This window comes from Myotis lucifugus, unplaced genomic scaffold (assembly GCF_000147115.1).
Source record: "Myotis lucifugus unplaced genomic scaffold, Myoluc2.0 scaffold_703, whole genome shotgun sequence".
NCBI classification, from domain to species: Eukaryota; Metazoa; Chordata; class Mammalia; order Chiroptera; family Vespertilionidae; genus Myotis; species Myotis lucifugus.
In genome coordinates this window covers 1-9,639 of record NW_005871751.1, presented here as the reverse complement: position 1 = coordinate 9,639, position 9,639 = coordinate 1, and positions in this window count along the sequence as shown.

The following is a 9,639-nucleotide window of genomic DNA, read 5'->3' as shown; positions in this document are numbered from 1 at the left end:
GTAGCCGCCGGTGATCTTGGCCTTGCCGGTCTCGCAGTTCTGCAGGGTCCGGCACTCGTCGGTGAGCAGGGGCCCGGCGGCCCGGTGAATGCAGCCGTCCACTGTGGGGGGCGGGCGGTGAGCCTGGCGCCTCGCGTCCCGCCGCACCCATTGCACAGAGGAGAAGGCCGAGGCCCCGACTGAACGGTCCCGTCCCCTCGGCTGTGCTGGGGCTCAGTGGGCCCCGCGCCTTCCCCTGACGGCCGCCGGCCGCTCGCGTCGCCTCCGCCCCCCACGGTTCCCCCTCGGGAGAAACCGAGGCAGAGGGTCCGCGCGGACCCCGGCAGGAAGCGGCGCGGCACGGCCGGCAGGGGGCGCGCCAGGCCCGCTCTCCTCTCCCGGCAGCGGCGAGGGCCCGGCCCGGACGTGGCCGGCTCTGAGCGGTGGGTCGGGCCGCAGGCGCCGGGCCAGGGGTAAGTTCTCCGACCCCAGGGTCGGCCTCCCGAGGCGAGGCTCCTGGGCCGCGCAAGCCTTAGGGTCCACTTTACAGATGAGGAAACGGAGGCCACTAGTTCCAAGTGGCAGATAAGGCGGCCGTGAGCCTGGTCTCCCGGCCCCTCGGGGCGCGCACCTGCTCCATAACGAGCCGCCTCGTTAGCGCATCCGCCTTAATTGGGGCCGGGCCCGAGCTCGTTAAACCCAGAACGAGAACGAAGGCGGCTCTGGGGCCCGGCCAGGGGCTCTGGGGGCCCGGCCTGGGCTCAGGTAAACAACTCGGGCTGGCGCAGAGGAGGCGCAGTGGGGGAGGAGAGGCTCGGGGTCAGGCAGGCCAGGGCCCAGCCCCGCCCCCCCCCCCCCCCCCCGTCACTTCCTGGGCCAATGGGGAGGTTGGCAAGTCCTTTCCCCTGAACGTCCACTGCTCCATCTGGGAAGTCGGGACAGTGACCCTCCTCGGGGTGGAGTTGGCACCCTGGCCAGGAGAACAAGACGCACTGCTCCCCCGAGACGCGGGGAGGGGCCGGGAGCTCTGTGGGCACCAGCCTCTGGGGGCTCACACGCCGGGCAGCAGGGCAGGACCGCCATCTTCGTTTCAGAGATGCGCATACTGAGGCCCTTCCTCCTCCATCACAGCCCCACCCCGAATCTTGGCACAGGTTCCGGAACACCAGCTGGACACCCCCTCTGTGCCTCTCGGCGGGGGGAGGGGGGTCCCAATTAAACTTAATTTTGCAGCTTTACTCTGAGCTGATAGCAGATTTTCCAGAGCACCCATAGGTGGGGATGGATGGGATCAAGTTGTTGGGGGAACCCTGGGGAGGGGGGGCTTTGGAACTGTGCAGGGATAGGGCCGCTGTAACCCATGGGAGGGGCGCGCACAGCCTGGAGTGTGCGGGTCCCTGGGCAGTGCCTGCTCTGGGTGGAGGTGCCCGTGACCACCCAGCGCGGTGTCCAACAGCAGGAGCTGTGAGCTGGGCAGCTGGGTTAGGATCCCACCCCCGTGGTCACAGATCCCGCAGTCACAGATCCCGCAGTCACAGATCCCGCAGTCACAGATGTGCGACGCAGGGTACTGCCTTTCTGGACCCCGGTTGCCCCATCTGTCAAATGAGATACTGGTAGATAGCCACCTGGCAGGGCTATTGGAGGATAAGGTGAGTTAGTTTGTGTCGCGTGGGTAAGCCAGAGCCTGGCACGAGTGGAGATGACGCGTGGTTGGCTGGCATTTTCTTAGGACAGGGTGACAAGCTGGGCATGAGCGTGGGGTGTACACCTGAGAGTGTTGGGGAACAGGTGTCCAGCACCGTGTGCTCAGGGTATGCGGGGCACCGGGGCACGGGTGAGCACAGGGATGTGTCTGAGCCAGCTCCCCGGGGACATCCCAGGCCTGCCCAGTGGTGTCAGCCACTTGGCACCCAGCTGTCCGCCCTGCAGGTGACCTTGGCCTGCCGCTGGGGGAGGGGGTGGCCTGCGGAAGTGGAACTCACTGAGATCTGTGTTTCAGGGATTTAATGTTTCCTGCAGAAGTGGACAGGCCTGCAGCCAGGCCTTTGGGGCTGACCCGGGGGCAGGAGGTGGGAGGAGGAGGAGGAGTTGGAGCTGGCAGAGGCCGGGGCTGGAGCCTCCCCAGCAGAACGGGGTCGGGCCCTGTGACTGCTCTGCAGGCGGCCAGGGGAGCAGTTCCCTCCAAGCAGAGATGAGGGGGCCCTGGGCACCACCCTGGGCAGAGCGCACACCAGCCCCCCCACCTCCTCCCTCTCCACACTCCAGTGTTCTCCCTCCTCTGAGTGCCGGAGGGGACCCTGCTGCTTAGCAGAGGCTCGGACCCCAGGCCCTGGTCTGGGCTTCTGTTAGGCTAAGCCCGTGGTCGGCAAACCGTGGCTCGTGAGCCACATGCGGCTCTTTGGCCCCTTGAGTGTGGCTCTTCCACAAAATACCACATGCGGGCACGCACATACAGTGTGATTGAAACTTCGTGGCCCATGCGTAGAAGTCGGTATTTTGTGGAAGAGCCACACTCAAGGGGCCAAAGAGCCGCAGTTTGCCGAGCCGCGGTTTGCAGACCACTGTCCTAAGCTAAGCGCTGGTGACTGCAGGAGGCGGCTTCCTGGCTCCATCCAAGAGAGTCCCCCACTTCCTGCCTGACCTGGCAGCTGGGAAAAGCTCTGGGCCCTGCCCTGGGGCTGCTGGTGGGAGGGGATGTCCCCAGTTCATACCAGTTGGCCCCTCAGTCCCCTCCCTGGGCCCCTCAGAGTGGACAGGCTGCAGCTGCCTGGGACCCGTCTGCCCTCTCTGCTCCAGCCCTGACCCTCCGCCTGGTCCCAGGCACTCCCCCCAGACAAGCCCAGCGCTCTGCTTGGGAGCCCACCAGCCCTCCTGCCAACAGCATGGCCTCCACACCCCACACTCAGCCTTCAGCTCAGCCAGCCCCTTCATCCTCACATCGTCACAGGCCCGGGCTCTGGCAGGGCTGGGCCGGGCTGGGAGCAGGAAGGGCGTGGGCAGAGGGCAGGGCTGCAGCCTGGCATCCTTGTAGCCAGGCAGGCAGGCTCCTGTGGGGGCCATTTGCCAAGGTGCTTAGGATCTGTTGGCTATTTAGGGTGCTGTAATATTCATGAAGGAAAGATTAGATATTTAAATTTATTCAGTAATAAATGCATCTCAGTGGGGGAGCATTCCTCATGCTAAACAAACAAGCAAGCAGGGGCTAATTAATTATTTACAGGAACTCTAGGAGGCCTTGGCCTGGGGGACACGGGCAGCTGTGCCCCACCAGAGGGCAGGAGACCCTGACCGGCCCTGGGCCTGCCCCTCCATCCCCTCCCCTCCCCCAGTCACCCTCCACTGTCTGGTGGGTCTGGCCACTGCATAACCATTCTGGGGTTTCTCTTCCCAGAAATCCTGCCCACAAGCTTGCTGGTGGCTTTGGGCAAGTCACTTAACCTCTCTGAGCCTCAGAACTGGCCTCAGAGAGTTGTGGGAGGACTGAGATACGCTGAGTGGGGGCCTGGGGGTGAGGGACTGAAGGCCAGAGTCACTTAGCAACTTGTCCAAGGTCTCCCGTCAGAGGCCAGCTGCTCAGAGTGCGAAGCCCGAAGCCTGTCCAGCAGGAGCAGGGACCGAAGGCTCCTGGAGGCAAAGCCACGCTCTCCGCCATGGCCACGTGGGTGTGGCCTTGCCTGCAGCCCGCCCTGCTCTGCCCCGTCTCCTGTCAGCCCCAGGGCAGGAAGGGAGAGGCCGGGCCTGGGGGGCACCTGTGGGGGGGATGTCTCAGAGTCTCTGAACTGAGCTGGGGCTGTGAGGGCAGGGCTGACCCAGGCCAGTGAGACCCAAGTCCCTCCCCCAGCTCCTCCACCCTTGCTGCATCCCTTCATCTCCGTGCCTCAGTTTCCGCATCTGCGCAAGGTCAGCGACAGCACCTCTCTCCAGGGTTGGCCCGAGTGTTCAGTGAGAGAATGCACCAAAGTGCCCTGCACTTTATCACCCTGTCATCCCATTTTACAGATGGGGACACTGAGGCCCAGTCACAGACTCTGTAAGCAGGAGACTACTGTGCCGTTCAGGCTCTGAGGCCTCCTTCACCGGAGGGACAGGATGAGTGGCTGGGGCTTGGATTTCCCTGAGGAAGCCCTGGAGTGAGCTTGAGGCCTGAGGGGCTGGGGGTAGGCTGTGCCTCAAGAGCCCAGGCAGGCACCTGGGTCTGGGCCCTAGAGACCACTCCCCACCCGGGCATAGGGGTGCCCAGCCTAAGGCGAGCCCACTCCAGCCACCTACACGAACACCAAATGCCAGTGCTGGGCAGATGTGGAAACTGAGTCCCTGAGAGGGTACCAGCTGGGTCAAGGGCCAAAGCCTGAGCCGCTGCACCCCCAGGCCTCTGACCCTGCTGAGGGCAGGCCCAGCCATAAAGCCTGGATAAACGACCCACCCACGGGCCATGTGCCCTCTCTCCTGGCCCCACCCTGCACGCTCCATCTCTGTTTCCCTCCCAGCCCTGACTGAGCCTTGGGGGCCACACCCACGTGATGGCCCAGTGCCAGAACTGATTTTGTGCTTCTGCCCACGTCCTCCTGCTCACTCATTCATTCAACAAACCCACACCCGGGATAACCAAGATGGTGGCGCAGGTAAACGCCATACTGGCCGCCTCCCACAACCACATCAGAATTACAACTAAAATACAGAACAACCATCATCCAGAACCACCTGAACGCTGGCTGAATGGAAGTCCTACAACTAGAGATGTAAAGAAGAAAGCAGGTTGAGACTAGTAGGAGTGGCAGAGGCAGGGAATGGGCGGGTCCAGCACCCACCTGTGGCGTGTTTTTAATCGGGAGGGAGATCGTCTCTGCAAGGGGTCCCAGCCTCAGCCCAGGCTCCCAGAGCTGGGAAGAGAAGTCCCCATAACTGTGGGCTGTAAAAACCAGCGGGGATTGGGGCTGAGTGACACAGAGGCTGCTGGAGCCCCAGCTGCTCCTTTTAAAGAGCCGGCACATGAACTGAACTTATAAGGTCCTGCTTGCTCTGAGTTCCAGCCAGGGTGAGACTCTGGGGGACCCAGACACATACGAGGAGGAACTGGATTGTCTGGCATCGGGGCAAGAACTCAGTGGCTTTCTCCCAGATGGAGGTGCTTGCAGGGGTCACTGTTCCTATGCTGGAACCTCCCCGGTTGCAGGGCTGACTGGCAGCCATTTCTGTTTGTTCCGCCCTGGTGATTCCCTGAGACCCCGCCCCATCCATTTTGCAGCTCCACCCAACCTGTTTGCAGCAGCTTTTGCATGTAGAAGGCCTGTCCTGGCTCAGGCTTCAGACTTAGCTAAAATCTCTTAAACAAGATGCAGCTGGCTCAGCATGCCCCAAACCTATCAATAATAGGCCCAAGATCCTGCACTAACATAAGCCTGCCTTGCTTCACAGCTGGGCCTCGCCTGGACACCTCCAAGCCCAATACAAATAGTTCCTGCCGAGTGGCCCCAGGCAGTGGCTGGCTTTTCATCTCCCTGGAGGCCCTAGAGCCAGTGAACCTGGTAGACAGCTTCATGAGACTTTCAAGGATCTTAGTGGAAAGTCAAAGAGTCAGGCATTAAGCATACACTGACTGAAATAAAGGATAATTTAGAGAATCAAATCAGCAATGTGGAATATGAGGAAGCATAAAACACCCAATTAAAAGAGAAAAAAAAATCCCAAAATATGAAGATTGTGTAAGGAGCCTCTGGGACAACTTCAAGCATACCAACATTCCCATTATGGGGGTGCCAGAAGGAGATGAGAGAGAGCAAGATATTGAAACTATTTGAAGAAATAATGACAGGAAACTTCCCCTACTTGGTGAATGAAATAGACTTACAAGTCCAGGAGGCGCAGAGAACCCCAAACAAGAGGAACCCTAAGAGGCCCACATCATAATTAAAATGCCAAGGGCTAAAGACAAAGAATCTTAAAAGCAACAAGAAAGAGACAGTCAGTTACCTACAAGGGAGTACCCATACGACTGTCAGCTGATTTCTCAACAGAAACTTTGCAGGCCAGAAGGGAATGGCAAGAAATATACGAAGTGATGAATAGCAAGAACCTACAACCAAGATTACTCTACCCAGCAAAGCTCTCATTTAGAATTGAGGGTCAGATAAAGAGCTGCACAGACAAGAAAAAGCTAAAGGAGTCCATCACCACCAACCCAGTATCACATGAAATGTTGAAGGGTATTATTTAAAAAGAGAAAGAAGAAGGAGGAGGAGGAGGGATAGAAAATATGAACAATAAAATGGCAACAAATACATATCTATCAACAATTGAATCTAAAAATAAACAAGAAATCTAATGAACAAAATAAACTGGTGAATAAAATAGGATCAGAGGCATGGACACATGAAACTGATGAATGTCAGAGGGAAGGGGGTGTGTGGGAAGAGATTAACCAAAGATCTTACCTATGGACACAGACAATAGGGTGGTGAAGGCCTGGGGCCAGTTGGGAACCAGGTGGAGGGGGAAATGGGGGGGAGAGGGGGCATCTGTAATACTCTCAACAATAAAGATTAAAACAAAACAAACAAACAACAACAACAACACCCACACCAGCCCCCAGCTCTGTGCTAGGCTTGGGCCCGGCCCATTGGCCCATGGGTGGGTGCAGAGCTCACACGAGCCAGGCCCCACCCTCGTGCTGCACGGCGGGTGGGCGCCCCGGGGAGGAGATGGATGGACGACAGCGCCGCGATGTGATCTGAAATTCATTATGGGGTGAGATCAGCTCCTTAAATGGGGATTTGAAAACATTAGGGCTTCATTATGTACACAACGGCAGCGCCTCGTTCATCATGCAGAAATCACTCCCGTGATTAAACCCCCCACCCGGCAGCTGCATGCGGGGCTGGTGGCATCTTGCCTGCTGGGGGAGGGCGGGGGCCCACCAGCCTGTGCTAGAGCCCCCTTTGCGGACAGAGTCCCCTTGGGCCTCCTACCCAGCGAGAGCCCACTGCCGAGAGGGGGCGAGGAGCACAGGTCACCTGGGGGTCTCGGTGCCTCGGTTTCCTCATCTGCAGAATGGGGAAGCTAATGGTGGAGCCCATAGCATCCAGGTGAGGGGATGCGAGATTCTGCAGGGAGGGGCTCAGCAAGGCCCTGCATTCACGCAGGGGGGCACGGAGGCGGGGCCTTTACTTGGGGAGTCACTCCCAGGCTCATAATCTTCCCTCGCTGCTCCCAGGAGTCCACGAAATAAAATCCTCAACTAGAGTAAGGCTGGGGCTCCCTCCAGCCTCCACCTGAGATGAGCACTGGTCTCCCGCGTGGCTCCCATGGGCCCTCAGCAGTGGGGAGGGGCCTAGGGTAACGCCCTGTGCCAGGCCGAGGCTGGGAAGCACAGCTCTCCTACCACCTGTCCTCCCCCCCGTGACAACAGAACGAAGGGAGGGGGAGGGGGGGGGCGGGAGGGTGTGTGTGCTGTTTTGTGCTTGGGAAGGCCTCTCCGAGGAGGGAGACCTTAACAGATGAGACAGTGGCAAGAACTGGCTTCTGGAAGGTCAGAGAAGGAGGGTCCAGGCAGAAGGCCAGCTGGGCAGCAGGGCCTGGGGGGCAGGGCAGGCACCTGGGATTGATCCCATCGAGGCGAGAAGTTTTGAGCAGGGAAGGGGCGCGGTCTGAGAGTCCTCCGGGCCCCTTTGCTGTTCCCTCATCCCAGGTGCCCTTCCCTGCAGCCCAGCCCAGCCCAGACCCACTCTAGGTTAGAGGGTGCCGGCCGTGCCCTGCCCCGAGCCTGGCACACTGTGGTGCTTCCTCTGAGCCCAGCCCCCCGCCCCCCCCCACAGAGCCCCGTTGGTCTGGAGGCCCCCTGTGCTGGGCTCAGCTCGTCAGAGCCCCGGGCCTGGGAAGCAGCTGTGGGTTGGTGGCACCGGGCGATGGGAGATAGTGCCGCCGGGCAGGGGTGCTGGGATGGCAAGTGCACGGGGCAGAATACATAGAGGCCTCACTGATCCTCCCGGGCCTGACTGTCTATGAACAGAGGAGAGCAGGAGAGAGAAAAGAAGAGGGAGCAAGAGAATGAGACATGGGGAGAGGGCACGTGCTGGAGAGAAAGCAGTAGAGAGGGAGACAGACCCCAGCGAGGGAGCAGAGACAAGGGGCAGGCAGAGCCCAGGAAGCAGAGAGACTGAGAGCGCAGGAAGGAGGGAGGGGGAGGGGTGGGTGAGAGACCGAGAGAGGGAAAGAAATCGCACCTCCCCCCAGGATCATGCCTGCCTGGTGCCTGTGCCCAGAGAGAGAGGTGGTGAGGGAGCGCCGTGGTGCCGGACGGATGTGGGCGCGCGGGCACACAGGCGCCTGGGGGGGTCGCGGGCCTGGGCACAGCCAGTCCACACACAGGGCTGCACGGAGCACCTTCTCTCCGCCGGGAGGTGAACAGACAGGCGCTGTGCCTGCCCCTCGGGGTGGTTGGACGGGGAACAGTTGGTACCTAAGTCACCACACAAATGGAGTCTGATGATGAAGGTGGCAGATGCGGCCACGAGGGACAGGGCCTGCGTGTCCCAGCGCCGAGAACTGCCAGGAGCCAGGAGCGCACAGACGGGGAGGGGCTGAGGCTGGCGTGACAGATGACGAGGAGGAAGGCTGGGAGGGTGGCAGAGGTGGGGAGGGGGGGGCAGAGGAGGCCTCAGGCACAGCCGCAGCAGGTGCCAAGGCCCCGGCCACCCGGGCTTCTCTGGTCTGTGACATGCCTGGACACCGGGTGCAGGGAACACACAGGGGACCGGCCACGTGGGCGTGGGGAGCTGCGCAGAGCTGAGCGGGCGGGAGGGCGCAAGCGCTGGCTCCTGTGGGTGCGGTGGGCCGCGGACCCCAAAGCAAGGGGGATCGTTGGCAGTGTGTGTGTGGGGGGAATGGGTGGGGGCTCCATCCCGCTCTGCCCACCTGCCCTGCCAGGGACCTACGACCGCAGCCCAGCCAGCGCTCAGCCAGCCCCGGGGGCACTGCCAGGCGGGCGCGGAGATGGCGGCCATGCCAGCAGAGGAAGGCGCCCCGAATTAATCTGTCACTGAGGCTGGGCCGTGGCAGGCGCAGTCATGATTTAGATGAATAATTGAAACGCTCCGATACATTTATTATCCCTTTAGTGCAAAAGTGGCAGAGAAAGACGAGGGGTAATTGAAAAAGCGCGCACAAATCTCCGCGAGAAAGCCGGCTCCTTATCGCCAAGTAAACATTTCAGTCCTAATAAACAGGAGAGACACGCGTCAGGGCCCTGTCGATTCCCACCCTGATTTAGGGCCCGCCTCCCTTCTTACCATACAATAAGAGAGTGTTTAAAAATATTTTTTTTTATCGAGACAGTAAAAGGCTCTCCGGGAGGGAGGAGGGAGGCGAGAGGTGGGAGGAGGGAGAGCAGGCGAGGGCCGGCAGTCTCCAGGCGAAGGGTTTGGCTGGGAGGCTGGGTGGCCCTCTACCTGGTGGGCCTCTCCACCCTCTGTCCCTGTTGAGCTCCTGTTCAGCCGTTAGGGCCCAAGTCAGATGTCCCCTCTGCTGGGAAGCCTTCTACCAAAATGGGTCTCTTTGGAGGCAGAACCGAGTCCTGAGCCCTCCCCCCCCAACACACCCTCAGAAAGAAAGAGCCCTGGGAAGGGGAGTAGGGGGCTTCCCAAGACTCACTGTTGCCAGAAC